Raw genomic sequence first — 15,426 nt, 5'->3', positions numbered from 1 at the left:
CATATTTCTACATTGTCTTCATATCTCACCTCTTCTGCACTATCGTCCCTGTGCCGATCTGTGCACTGTAACAAGACTGTGCGGGAGACCCTCCCACAGTACAGCTCTCACACACTCTCATGATTGACTCATAAATATTACAATAAATGGGCCTAAAGATCTTAGTTATAATAGAAAGATATACAATAAACATTGGAAAAGTTGAAATAGAAATGAGTTTTAAGGTATCAAATGTGATGTTGTGGTATAATACAAAGGTATTAAACGGTTATAAAAAGACTGAGACTTACTGAAGAATTAGGAAAAACACAGCCTGTCTGTATTGTGCAGCAGGTTGTAATTTCCAAACAGAAGAATGTGGGTGAAATGAGGTAGCAACTGGAAAATAAATGAGTCACCTGGGAAAACAAGAGGACAGGAACATTTAAAATGAAATCTATAATAAATCTGTGTTTCTAAACGACTAACACTGCACAAGAGAATGATAGTAAACCTGTTTTTACCATAGCAGGTGTCGGGTCACATTACTGGACAGCAAGGGAGAAGATAATGTGTTCATGTTTTGCTTTCAGCAGTTAAATAATTGCTGGTGAGACCCAAGCAAATGGCCCAGGTTATCTTCCTGCATAATAAATGACTGTCTAGTATCTAATACGACTATGGGGAGGGAAGCATAATTTAATTCGGTACATGTTGCAATTGGCTGATTGGCTGAAAGGGAGGGGAAGAAATGAAGTCACTGCAGACTCCCAGTTTGCACTGGGGTTTTGTGGGGTGGGGGTGTAGTACTGATAGAGAGTGTGTAAGAGCTCGGAGAGAGCTGTATTGTGGGAGGGTCTCCCGCACAGTCCTTTTACAGTGCACAGATCGGCACAGGGACGATAGTGCAGAAGAGGTGAGATATGAAGACAATGTAGAAATATGTGAGACAGTCTTTCAGCATCATAGGGCATGGCTGGAGATTTTCTTTGATATCGAAGTTATTGGGTGTGCTGCTGTAAATGAAACATATTTATGTGCTTTGAGAGTTTCTAAAACCTTACTGTACATGTTAAGAAATGACATGAAGTATGTTGTATCTTGCAATCTAAACCTTGTGCACTGCACAGAATGCAATTTTTTCACCGCGATTTCGATTTTAATGAGGTATCTCTTTGCTATGGATGCATTAATTTTGATTTTAAAAATAACAATTTATAAGCGAATGGCCGGGAACTGGTTGAAGACTAACACTTCTTGCAATTAGGAATGTGGGCAGGAAGCTGTCTAGTTTCTGAAACGATTTGGTGGTGGAGGTTGGAAACAAGCTGTGATTGTTTTACTAGCTGTGCTCCCACTATCGTGAACATACAATGTCAGAGGCAGTACTTTGAGAAGAGCGAGCGGTGTGTTTTATTTTGTGTAGGTGTGTGGGGAGGGTTTGTAGTGTGTCTGCCCTGCTGATCATTGTCAAGCATTGTAATCGGTATAGGACTGAACATGACAGCTTGCTGGGGATTAATGAGATGCGGCAACATTGCCCTGCAGAATGAAGACAGCAGCACTCCTCAATTCCCCCCTTCCCCCCCCCCCCCACACACACACAATGTATTTTAAGAATATTCTACTTTTTTGAAGGGCACTGCTCAAGAACTAAAGCTAATGATTTGAAGGAACCCCTTTTGTTTTCTATTTGGAAGATTATCGTTGTTCAGCTGACTTTCCCTATGAATTTACAACCTGTTTGAGTTCCTCAGGTTGAGAAACAGCCAGTGATAGTGTTGTTCCAGTGAGGGCACGACTATGGAAATCCTACCCATTGATACAGTGCTGCGTCCACGTTAAGCAATTGCCTGGATTTGTGAATATTCTATTCTCCATGTTCTGTGGGAATGAATGAGACTTGGAGGATCTCGATCAATGGTTTTAGTTAATAATTTATTGTGATCAACCATGCCAAAGGGTGAAGGAGTCTGGAGTGCTGGAGAAATTCAGCATGCCTAGCAGCATCTGTGCAGAGAGAGAGAGGTATGACTTCTTCTGAAAAGTCACAGGTGCTGCTCGGAGCTGCTGAGTTTCTCCATGTTGGTTTCAGATTTCCAGTATTCAGCAGTATTTTGCTTTTAGGTTAAAGAATTCTCTCAGCGTCCCTGCACCTGGTTGTCTACCAATGGTTGTTGGTGAACAAGTGTGGGTACCTTTGAGATAGATCTGGATTTGGCTCCAACACTGAATAGCAGCTGGACTCCCACATGAGGGGAACACTTGGCTGAGGAGCCACAGCTGCCAGAAGTTGTTAGTACCAGAGAAACTCCAGGGGACTTTAAATTCTGGTGAAACAATTTTTTTAAGAATGAGACTCTTTAATTTGACTTCTCATTGCTAGTTTGATGCAAAGGAGCTAACACAAAACATTTAGCTTCCAATTGATCCTTTTTGTATTCAGGAGACACACTGCATTTTATTCAGCACGGGTTTTCTCTAATCTCACTAAAATCTTCCTTGGATGTCTAATAACTAACTGATAGACAGAGATCTGGGGGAAGCCGGTTTCTAATTCATTAGAAATGGTACCCTCCTTTGACAAGAGGACATGAGAAAGTTTTGATGATAATCCGTGCTTTCAGATTAGCACCTTTCCTTGGGAAATGCCATACAAAGCATCCATGATCCCCTTGCAGTACTGTTGAGATGAACTGTAGTGACAGACCATGGGTGTAAATCAATTTCTGAACACAATACAAATCTCATTAGAAAATGGTGGTTCAGACAGATTCCAGTATAATGCATATGGTACATTTCTAATTCTCATGCATGGTTTCAATGCAAATTGGGAACAATTTTCAGCATGAAGCACTCCCACAATTTTCCCCATTCCTGATATAAATAGACACACTGCCAGGAAGCACTTAGAACACATTGTGGAGTATTCTTGAGTTAAAAATGGAAGCATTCCCACATATTTTGTGATACGTGAATATATCCTTGTGCTTGAATGCCTGGGGTGAGGTTTCACAATAAAACAGCTGATGCTGCAAGCAGTCAGGCACAACCTGTTTTTGGTTTCACTGCTCTAATGAGGAACAGACTGGTACCTGTATCACATGGCAGACTCATGGTCTTTCTGGGTAGGCTATTATTAGTATTATTCAAAACTACTGAAAGGGTCACTGGATTCAAAATTTTAACTTTGTTTTCTGACCGCAGAAGCTGCCATACCTGCTGAGTTTCTCCAGCAATTTCAGTTTTTGTTTCACATTTCAAGCATCAGGAATTCTTTGTTTTACTCTCTGATGGGGTAGTGTCAGGCTCTTGTTGTAGCCTTTCCTCTAAACATTTGACAAAGAGGGTGACCTGTACACAGTTATCAACGTAATCTGAACACTTTGCTTGTTTGGTTAATTTCCAATGGAGCATTTTGTTTCTTGTCAGCCCAGAACTAGAGAGAAGGACAATCCTACTCTTGGCCACTATCCAGTGAGTCTCAGTGGTAACTACACTTTGTGTGGGATCAGGCAGCTTTCTTCCTTCCATTGCTGAAATGTCTCAACACTCAGTAATTTTCAAACGATTGAGCTAGTAGAACACTGTCCTAACAATACCACTGCCCTTTTAAGGGGGAAGGAAAAACTGGTGGAGGAGGGGGGTGTGTGAACAACATTTACTATCAGATGACGGCTTTGCAACACCTTCTGCCCCTCCTCAGCCTTATTTCAGTGATGGTGTATCTTGCAAGGCAGGTTGCCATAGCAACACTGCCTTTTTAAAATAATTCCAAATAAATGATCAGTGTGTTTGAGCGAATGAACTCAGTCAGAGCATTCTGAATCGATATTCCTTGTGTTTTGAGGTTGCAGTTTCTTCCGGGTTGTGTTTGATGGATGAACATGTCGTTAGCGCTATTAATGTAGATAAAAGATTACACACTCTGCTTCAGCTGACCCTATTGGTTCTCCTCTGTGGAGCTAGTGAAAAGAATTCTGGATTTCACAGTACTGCTGAGGTGGGAGGGGAGTTCCAGCCATCATTCTGAATAGGGAACTGTTCATTTAGAATGCTTAAATCTGCCTGAGCTGGAGTTGTTAAATGAGGCAGAAAAACTCTGGGGAGCAAAAGTGATGCTGAGGTAATAAATGTACAGAGAAGAATTTTCCCTTGTGAAATGGATATAAAAACGCTTGAGGGCTATATTTTTCCCTCAACAAAAAAACACAGGGAATGGCTGTTTTTAGTCAAATTTACATACATGCCAGCCATTGGTGCTTGAAATTGACGGTCAGTGTGTTGAGAAGCTTGGTCAGTTCCAGCAGTACCACATCTGGTGGCAGATGTATACAAAGACACCTGACCTAATGCTTCTGACCAGAATGAATACTCCATGAGTCATGGGTAGATTTCTGTCAACCGTCTATGACGGTAGCAATTCCAGGTCTTGATGTTGGGTTAGGATAGAAAAAAATAGGGGCAGAAATTGCTGGAGAAACTCAGTAGGTCTGACACTTCTGTGGAGAGAGAAACAGAGTGAATGATCATGTCAGACTTGCTGAGTCTGTCCAGCATTTTCCATTTTAATTTCAGACTCCCAGCATCTGCAGTACGTTGCTTTCATGACAAGAAATAGGAGTCTGACTGTACATGAGTAATTAGTAACAATGACCACTTAAAACTACCAAGCAACAGAGTTACCTAATGAAGCCCTTTTATTTCCCTTTTTTTGGTTAAGAGGGCAGAGTTGGAGAGAAAATAAATGATGAGACTCCAGGTCCTGATGACCAGCAAAAACAAGTGGAGACCAGGGTTGAGCTCAGGATTAACACTGATTTTGATTCGTCTTTGAACAGGCATTCTTTGATCTTGTTAGCATGTGAGTGGGGTGTGGAGGAAGAGTGAGTTGGTATGTCCAGTCCAGTCCAATCCAACCCACCTCTTCACCCGTCCCTTCTCAGCACTCCCTCTCCCCAGTCATTTACTCACCCAACTGCTCTCCCCCACCCCCATTCCAAATCACCCACCAGCCCAATAACCTCTCTGACCACTGATTATCAAAACTACCCCTCCTTCAGTCGCTCACTCACTCAAGCTTCTGTTAATCACTCTCTCATTCACCCCTCTACTCGCCAACCTTGTCCCACACAGTCGTATCTCCATATGCATGCATACGTTCAAGTTATAACCCCTGACTTGAGAGGTCTGTGGTAAATATTGCTGATGAGCAGTACCTGTGGTTGGAAAGGGACCGTATCCAAGCAATCCCCTGATTTAGCCGGCTGGAGCATTGTGATTGAATGTAACCAATGTAACAAAAAGCTCTTCATTATTAACAGTGCTTGAGAACGACAAAGATTTCTGGAAGAGAAAAGTTTTCTGATGGTTCCAGTCTTCTGCCCCCCCACCTCCTCTAGCCAACATGGGACTAGATTACTTTTGGATGCTTGATCGGCATGGATGAGTTGGACCGAAGGGTCTGTTTCCATGCTGTACATCTCTCAGACTCTATGTCTGGAACCATCACCACCCTAATGGCCGACTCATACTCTGCTTCCCCTCCTGATGGCCCCAACTGTCACTGTCTTTCCCTTCCCAACCCGAGCAGGTACAACACATAGAGATTAAATTTTTAAAGAAAATTCTTTCATACTGTTTTGTTAATACAAAGAACAGAGAAAGGGAAATTGTTTTTCATTCCAGTTCCCTCGTTCTCAAGACAGAGTTTCACTGAAAACCTCCCAGTGCCCTTCCCGCAGACTCCTACCCTACCCACAGCCTTAAACCAATTACAGTACCCTGATCCCTTAATCAAAGGTGATTCAGATAGTGAACTAAAAAGCAGTAAATGTGGGAGAGAAGTGACCTCTGATTGGAGGAGCAGCTTCATGGAAGATTTCACAGTTGCACATGCTTATATTTTGTACAATAGCTTTTTGATCACATAGGTCCCTGCAGGCTGGTGGTTGGATAAGCCTGGTGCATATGATCCCATTGTACGATTTGAAGAGTAGTTCCCCCTCAATTAATGCTGCTTAGAAAGCATGCTTACTTAGTGGCCTCTGGGATCTTACTGTGAATAATTTGCTACATTGCAATAAGAACCGCATTTCAGAAAATCTATGTTGAATGTCATGCATTTCTGATCTTTAAGAGTGCTTTATAAAGGTAAGTGTATTTTTTTAAATGTTGTGCCCAATTCTAATGGTATATGGACATCAGCCAATCTGTTAAAGACCAGGCAGCAATCTTATGGAAGAAGCCTAAATGATAAATGGAGAGGTTGAAGTGAGCTGACCTGTTGCCAGAAATTAACAAAGAGACAGAACCGCAAATATTATAGACCTGAAGGACAAAGGGGAAAGTAAGCAACAAAAATGCAGAAGATTCATCAGCATATTTTAGAAAAGAGATAATTGTCATAATCTGCATGTTCTCGTTATAGATGTGAGGTGAATGATGATCCGGCAATTTTTGTTTTTATCTGGATCACAGATCCTGGAGGGATTTAAAATATGTTTTCATTATTTTCATGTGAAAATGAAACCTGCATTAGCAATTTATTTTCTTTCCTATATGGTCTATTTAAAAAATTGTGCAGGACCCAACTGCACAGTATCACAGCGAATATTATCCAGAATGTCATTTATGAATAACAAATTAAAAGATTATATTTTTTTCAGCATTGTTCAGCTATTCAACAAGAGTGCCCATGAGAGCTGTTTGTTTGATACCCCGCTGTGCATTGTCACAGTTTGAGGCACAGTGAGCTTGACCTTTCCACTGATTACTGTAGAGTCAGATAAACGGGGAACAAACAGATGGCAGTGGATAGAGTGTAAACTTACACCCTGAACAACTGAAAGCATCTCCTGGTCTGAATGGCTTTTTAAAACTCAGGTTTATGATATCTGGGTGGTACAGGTTTTAAATACAAATAATAAAAACTTGCTTCATTTTAAGGGTGGATTCAGTTTGACATTGTCCTCAATAAACAGGGTGAAAAACTGCATCCAATCCAGTGAAGTTTAATCTATAAGTTACCCGACTATGTCAAAAGAGATTAATGTACGTAGTTCATTTTGGAAAATTTTGTAAAGTTTTATTTTCTAAATACCCGATACTGTGTGTTGAAACTAGTACAGAGCAGGGCTATAAGGATGAAGCAGGACCCGTTTTCATTTATGTATGACACCATGAATAAGACTTATTTTCTTTTGTGTAAATAAGGTTGTGAGGTGATGAGCAGGTACAACACAGAATTTTCTTAAAAGTTTTAATCTCTTTCAGATTTTTTTGTTAATACAAAAAAAACAGAGAAAGGGAAATTATGTTCTTCATTCCTGAATTTTAGACATTGGGTAGAAATTTCCTGACAGTTTTATACATTGCTGCCAATTCTTTGGCAGGTTTTGGATGGTTTGCACTGTAACTGAGATGATATTCGTATCCTTTAGGGGAAGGTTGACTTGTGCTGTGTGGAGAGTTTAAACTACTTTGAGGGGGTGGGCACCACGTTTTGAGAGAAGAAACAAGGTGAAAAACAATAGTGCTGGAGGAGTAAATTATTGCAGATGCTGGAATCTGTGTTGTGAACAAAAAATGCTGGAAATCATAGCAGGTCAGGCATCCATTGCGAGAGAGCAAGCTAATATTTCGAGTCTAGATGACCCTTCAGACCTCTGATGAAGAATCATCTAGACTTGAAATATTAGCTTGCTCAAATAACACTGGAGTATAGAATAGATTGGGAATTGTAGGAATCAGATAGGAAGCATGTGTAAGTGTATATCGTCTGGTAAATGACAGGTCATTGAACCTGCAGCTCACACTATCATAAGACATTGGCTTCCTAAGCCAGGGATTGTGAGTTCATGTCCCATCTTGGATGTTTTGACTTAGGGCACTCTTGTGGCACAGTGGTAGTGTCCCTACCCCTGGACATGCCCGGATTCAAGTTCCACTTGCTCCAGAACAGCTTGATTCGAAAAACAGATTATTAACAAAAAAAGACCTGCCTTAAAGAAGAATAGGATCGGGAACTTGAAGACCTTCATTACAAGTGTACAGGAAAGGTATTAAAGAGGAAAAAAAGGATGAAATGGCAATATTGAACAAACAAACTGCAGTAGTAATGGAGGAAAGTGCTGTATTTGAGGGATGAAAGTGAGAATCTATTTGATTAGAATCAAGTAATAATTGAGAAACTGTTAGGCTGCTAAGCATATTGTATAGGCCAAGAGTTTGTAGCCATTTTACTTAAGATGCTTCACTCCTGCGTTATAAAAGTATCCTCGATCTCTCTAAAGTAAGTCATTAATTGCATAAGTAAACAATTTGTTTTAATTTTTTTAAAATGAAACTAGAATGGTTGAATAAAGCTGGTCTGAGTGGCCTACCTCATCTTGTAAGTATCATGAACTTGTGGAAAGGCCCAAGGCTAGATTGTGTCAGCACTAAAGCAGGTCATCAGACTTGTAGGTCCCATGACATTCAATGTATGGAGTGTAGAGAAATTCTGATGCACTGTGACTGGGAAACCTCTGAGCTGGTTACCAGCTGGGAAAATGTCTTCAGGAATTTACACCATCTTTTCCGATACAATTGTAAATAATCTAGCGTGTTACAAATTTGATGTAAGCAGAGATGTTGACAAAATAATAATACCCAAAATCATTTTCTAAAAGTTAAGAGAAATAAAGATATACAGGAAGTGCAGTTAATCTTTAATCTTTGGAAAGGTTGCAATCAGCATTTAAAAGGGCTCACACAGGAGGCCCAGATGTGGTATATGAAAATAACAGCCAACTTGTACCTGCTGCAAAATTAATACAGCTGCCACTGCAGTCACAAAGAAATATTTTAGTTATTCAATTTATTTTCCAATTAGCTACTGTGATGAAATTAGATTTGGTAATAAGAGTTTGGAAGTTATACAAAGATGCATAACAGTGGACCTGGTCTTGGGCAATGAGATTGGATTAATTCATTATCTCCATGAACTCACCTTTTGGAAGCAGCTTTCATCACACCAGCAAATTTTTAACTTCCGTTCAGGGAGAGAAGAGTAGATCCAAGATTAGTATTTTAAATTTTTAATTAACTATATTTGAGGCCATGGAAGTACTGGCAAATTACGTTGAGGGATATAGAGATGCAGCAGATGATATTTTCTTTAAAGGGACTATTTTGGAATTCACTGAATAGATTCTTTCTAACGAGAACAAAATTCTATGGGAAGGACCTGCTGTCTGTGGTTAACTTTAAAAAGTTAAAGGTAGTATCAGATTTAAAGGAAAGCATATAATTGTACGAGGATGGGTAGCAGGTCAGAAGATTGGACAGAATGTAAAAGAAAGCAAAGAATGACTAAAGCTTTAATGATAATGGAAGGAAACAATTGAGTGCAAGAAAAAGCTGGCTAGAAATAAAGACCGATTTAAGTGTAACTTTTGATAATTAAATAAATAAGAATTACAAAGTAAGAGTTGATGCTATGGAAAGTGAATCTGGAGAATGATCAATGGAAAGTAAGGAGGTGGCAGTTGAACTGAATGGGTATTTTTCATTGGTCTTTGCTGTAGAGAATATATGGAATACCAGAAAAAGCTGCTTCAGATATTGGAAGGTAAAGAGGAACTCTATAAAATTTACAATCACCAGGGAAGTGGAAATTAACAAATGTTTGAAGCTGCAGACCGTTAAGCCATTGGGTTCAGATGGATTTCAGTCTAAGGTCTGGTTAGAGTCACAAAATCCAATTGCAATGTATAAAATTGTACCAGGGAAACCAGCATTATGTGTGAAAAGTAAACTCAATTCCTAGAATTATGACCTGGTGACATTTAATTCTGCCCAGCAATTGGGGAGGGGTTTAGTACAAAAATGTTTTCAATAGGTCCCTGACACAGTTCGGTAGGTCACTGAAAAGAATTTCAAGGACACGGTTTGTTTATTATAGGAGAGAAATCCAGACAGTCTTTTACAAATATGGCAGTTAGCTGGCATGCTGGGAAGACATCGTGACTACACCGATTCTGGGCAGTGGGATGCAGTAAGGAGTGAAGAACAGGAAGAAGTTTTAGGCTTTAGACAGTTAAGAGTTGGAGTCAGGATTCGGAGGGGTGGAGAGCTGATTAAGTGGGAAGGTCAGTGGCTGTGTGTTTGTGGCAATGCGTAAGGGGCTGCAAAGCAACTTATGAGTATGATTACTTTAGTGCAACTCCAAGAGGGGGAGGTTGGGGCTTGAGGATGTAGGGTTAGGTCTGGCTCAGTGATGCTGGCTGTTAGTGAAGAGCTGGAATTGTGCTTGAGGATGAATACTGGGTTGCAGTTTGAATCCAGAGGAGCGAAGACAGAGAAAAGGATGGCGAATGACCTGAAAAGGAGCAATCAATGAGGCAGGAAGAAATGACTCTTGAAATGGAGTTTAAATGGTAGATCAACAAAAGTGGAGATTGCAATTCCTTGGGAACTTGAATGAGATTTGATGACCTACTGTGTCTATAACGTCTAGGGGGAGTTGCTGAGCGATCTGTGGAATCTGTTTTGATCACATTTTGTAATTAATACTCACTGTGGGGTATTTGATCATGGTATATTGTGACATTTATGATATTAGCTATGGACATTAGAAATAACTTGTACATGTAAATTATATGATTGACCTAACTTAAATAGAAAAATATTGTTGTTTAAAACTGTGGAATCTTGTGAAATTCTTGTCTTTTGAAGGTCCCCACAACCTCTCCTTTTGTCTACTTTTAAGAATAAATAACTGCCTGTCCCTAACCAGATTGTAATATAATTTGGTGCTCTTGTTCTGGATTATTACATAATATGGGAGGCCTTGTCCGAGGTCACAATTCTAGGCATAAATGTGTCCTTTTCTGATTGACAAGACAAAGTGAAGTGAAACTTTGCTACCTGGCTGGAATCAAATGTACAGGGCTTGACTAATCCTTGCCCTGGGACATCTGTTCAAGCTTTGCATCTTTAATTCCACAGTTTGAATTGATTTCTTCATTTTCTTTGACCATCCATTACTAAAGTTGGAAATATTTCTGTCCAGAGCTATTTGAGAAGTTATGGGAGTAGACTGTGCCTTACTAGCAAGGCTTTAGTAGCCTGTATAAAATGCTGAAGCTGTGATTTGCCTCCAGCAAGGTCTTACCAGTAGGAATAAAGGTGACTGTTGATCCATGTAATATGTTTTAATGGCTACTACTTCTAAATTGAAAACAAGTTACAGCAGAGACCACATTCTTAAGGTAAGCTATAAATGTACATTGTACAAATGCAACTTTTCCAAACACCTACAACATTCGGCGACTGTAGTTATGGCTATACCAAGTCATCCACTGAAGCTGTCTACAGCATGAACCAGGTAGCTGTGAGTGCTTGCATTTTGTACCTGATAGACACCATGTTCGAGGATATCAGTCGAACAAATACAACCAGATGCCTGCAGAGCTGAATCGTCAACTTCCACACCTTTGGTTTTTTCCAGGGGTTCACCTAACATTTAAATACATCACCGGCGGACCCTATCATAATCCTTAATGGAAAGAGACTCCATTTGCTAATGATGTCAGGTGAAGGATTCAGCCAGTAGATTCTGAACATTTGAGAAGCAGTCAGTTATAACATCTATCATTTCACCGACCATTCAGTGGAAATGATCAAGGGATGAAAAGGTAATGCCAGAAAAAAAACTCTCGTTCAACAATTAAATATAGTCTGTTTTGATTAAGTTTAAATTTTCTGCTCATTTAAGCAACAATGTAATGATAGACCAGAAGTCATTTGTCCTGATAAGTCCGTGCTAGCTTTCTGTAATCTAAACTCTGGAGTCCTGCTCCCATTCCTTTTTCCTGTCATCCTGGAAATATTTTCTTTTCAGTTAATTATTCCGTTCTCCTTTGAAATCCCTCACTGAATCTGCTTCCATCGCACACCTCAGGCAGTGTATTCCAGATCCTACCATCCATTGGGTTTTTTCCTTCATGTTACTGGTGCTTTATTTGCCAATCACATTAAGTTGGTGCCCACTCCTTCATCCAATGGGGATATTGTCTCCTTTATTACCTTTGTCCAGGCTCATCATGATTTTCACCACTACTGTCTAATCTTCTCTCAAACATCTTTCCCCTAATGTGACCGACCTTCATTTCTCCAATGCAAACATGTGACTGAAGTAATTTGCATGATGTAATATCATCAGTGCACAACAAAAGTGAAGAGTGAAATGGAAGACCTAGGTGACCATGTCCTTTATGTAAAGCAGCAATCCTGGGCAGCTGAGTATCAGGTGAAATGTCAAAATTTCAGAGAAATTGTGCAGCATACTTATATTGTTAATGGAATAGTGTCTCCTCATGAACTGTAACATGGATATTATCATGGACTAAAGCCAACATCAGTGACCCAATGAGGAGATAGAATTCCTACAGTATGGAAGAAGGCCATTCGGTCCATTGAGTCCACACAATCCCTCAGAGTATCCCTCAGAAGAGCATCTCTTCCAGGCCCAACCCCTATTTCCATATTTCCCATGGCTAATCCACCAAGCCTGCACATTCCCGGACACTGTCAGCAATTCACCACCGGCCAATCCACCTAACCTGCACATTTTTGGACTGTGGGAGGAAACTGGAGCACCTGGAGGAGACAAAGGGAAAGTATACAAGCTCCACCCAGCCAGTCGCCCAAGGCTGGAATAGAACCTGGATCCCTGACACTGAGCCATGGTTGATGCCCAGTTTTGGCACTCATGAGGCTGCTCACAAACTTGGCAATCTATTCACCAGTAATAAAATATAATAAAAGCTGCCCTATAAAACATATTACATATATGTATGGACACCAATGGATAAGAACAAGAGTGGACCTCGGATGAAGGTATTAAATTGGAGGAGGGCCAACTATAATCAAACTAGGAGAATGTGGATGGAAGTGATTGTTAGTCGGCAAATCCACATCAGACAGATTTTTACTTTTATTTTATAATTTTTTTTGGTTAAAAATAAAAATACAGAAGAATAGAGATAATACAATATTATGATATTACAATAATGTTAACAATTATCTACCTACTGCTCTAGGTTACAGTCATCTCATACTTCATTTAGTTTGATTTTATTTTAATTTAAATGAAATGAAATTACATTACATTACATTACATTACATTACTCCATTCACCACCAGACCTCCACCAAAGCTCCCATGCATGGTAGCAATAGTTATTGTATCCATATTTACTAAGCCTCCTCCCCTCCCTCCACCCCACCCCCCCACCCCCGATGTCCCCAGACTACCAAATCTAAAGGCCTAATCATTATTGCCGATAGGTCCGTGTCTGTATAATTTAAAAAGGGCAGACATGTCTTAAATTGCTTTGTTCTGTGGTGGCACCATACTTGTAAGATAGTCTTGGGGGATGTGCTCCATTAGGAGTCTGTGCCACCCCAAAAGATCTGGGTTTTTTTCTGATATCCAGTTCATTAATATGTTCTTCCTAGCGCAGTGTGTAAGAATGTTAGATAACCTCTTGAGTTCACCCAGAGAGGGCAGATTTGACAGTCCTAAAAGAAGGGATACTTGGCCCGCCTTAACTTCAATTCCCAGCATCTTCTCCAGTTCATTCACTCTGACACCCCAATATCTGCGAAGCTTTTGGTCTTGCTACAAGCTATGTGTAAGGCTGCCTGTGCTAATTGTGGAAGTCTTTTAACGACAAATTGATTAGAGGGTAGGACAGGCATGTTCTGTGAAAATGAAGAACAGGAATGGCAGAATTCTTGGCTGATGGGAAATTATCAGCTTAAACAAAAATAAGAAGCATACCTAAAGTCTAGGCAACTAAAAACAGATGAAGTCCTTGAAGAATATAGAGAAAGTAGGAAGAAGTTCAAACAGGGAGATAGAAGAGCTAAAAGGGACTATGAAATGTTCTTGGCCAGTAGGGTTAAGCTGAATTCCAATGCATTTTGATACATGCATTAGGAGCAAGAAGGTAGCTAGGGTAAGCGTAGACCCAATAAAGAATAAAGGAGGGGATTATGTGTTGAGCCAGAAGAAATGGGTGAGATTCTTACTGATTACTTTACATTAGTATTCACCAAAGAGAGGGATGTTGAGGTTAGGGAAAGGTATGTGAATACTGTCGGGCAGGTCAACATAATCAACGAGAATGTGTTGGGTGTCTTGAAATACATTTAAAGTAGACCAGTTCCCAGTGCCACATGGGATCTGTCCCAGGATACTGTGGGACGCAAAGGAGGAAATAGCTGGGGCCATGATATCTTTGTCTCCACTTTGGCCTCAGATGAGGTTCCAGAGGACTGGAAAATGACTAATGTTGTTCATTCCTTTTAAGAAAGGACACAGAGAATCTATGTAACTACAGGCTGGTGAGTCTGATGTCAGTAGTGGGAAAGCTGTTCGAGAATATACTGAGAGTCAGGATTTATTCACGTTTGGAAACAAATGGACCTGTTAGTGATACGCAACATGGATTTGTGCAGGCAAAGCTCGTGTCTCACCAACTTGATTGAGTTTTGTTTTTGAGGACGTGATCAGAATGATTGAGGGAAGGGCAGTGGACATGGTCTGCATTGACTTTAGTCAGGCATTTGATAAGGTACCTCCTGGTAGGCTGGTACAGAAGATAGTCTCATGGGATCTGAGTTGAGCTGGCTAGATGGATACAAAGCTGACTTGGTCATAGAAGACCGAGAATAGTGGTAAAAGTGTGCGTTTTGGAATGGAGGGTGGTAGAACACACTGCCAGTGGAGGGGGTGTAAAAATGATTCACTTGCTAAACCAGATGACCAATGCTTTGGAATGTCATTACCCAAGGACAAAGTTAAAAATCACACAACACTGGGTTACAGCCCAATAGGTTTATTTGGAAGTTCCAGCTTTCAGAGCATGCTCCTTCATTAGGTAACTAGTGAGGCAGGATCATAAGACACTTAATTTATAGGAATAGATCAGTGTCATGTGATTAAAACGATATATTGAACAAACCTAGATTACTGTGAAGTCTTTCACCTTTTTGAATGGATTACAGATTTTGGTTCATTAATATGTAAATCCCAGAAGTACTTTTAAGTCACATTCTTGAGATAACAATGTTTCATATAATGCTCAGACGATGCATTAAAGGTGTGAGGTTAGAGTCTGTCTGTTACCCAATCTCAAGTCAGATTGGTTTTATTTCCAAAGTAGGAATTTGTAAAGTATTACATGGATTGACTGCCTGCAGATTGTGCACTTTTTGAGCAAAATAGAATATATCTGCAAATACAAATTCACCCCATAGACGTGTGGGTGTGTGCACAGGGGGAGAGAGTGAGTGTATATGAGGGAGTGTGTGTTTGCATGTGTGTATGTATGACAGAGTATAAGCCTGAGAGAGGGTGTGTGGAGTGTGTGTGTGTGTGACTGATAGAGAGCGT

The 15,426-nt window shown here is 40.2% G+C and overlaps 1 protein-coding gene across 2 annotated transcripts in view; it reads left to right on the top strand.

Moving 5' to 3' along the window:
* The first annotated feature begins 784 nt into the window (after positions 1-784).
* LOC140458103 (synapsin-3-like) overlaps positions 785-15,426 on the top strand; it is a 268,932-nt gene continuing 254,290 nt past the window's right edge. Inside the window, exon 1 of one of the 2 annotated variants that reach the window (XM_072552177.1) lies at positions 785-895. The gene's annotated coding sequence lies outside the window, so the exon portion shown is untranslated. Of the gene's footprint in view, positions 896-11,544; positions 11,661-15,426 lie in introns of those variants that run through there. The other variant, XM_072552178.1, reaches the window with a different exon arrangement.

This window comes from Chiloscyllium punctatum, chromosome 32, assembly GCF_047496795.1.
Source record: "Chiloscyllium punctatum isolate Juve2018m chromosome 32, sChiPun1.3, whole genome shotgun sequence".
NCBI classification, from domain to species: domain Eukaryota; kingdom Metazoa; phylum Chordata; class Chondrichthyes; order Orectolobiformes; family Hemiscylliidae; genus Chiloscyllium; species Chiloscyllium punctatum.
The sequence above is the reverse complement of the archived record's forward strand: the minus strand, read 5'-3'. Positions and strand labels throughout refer to the sequence as shown.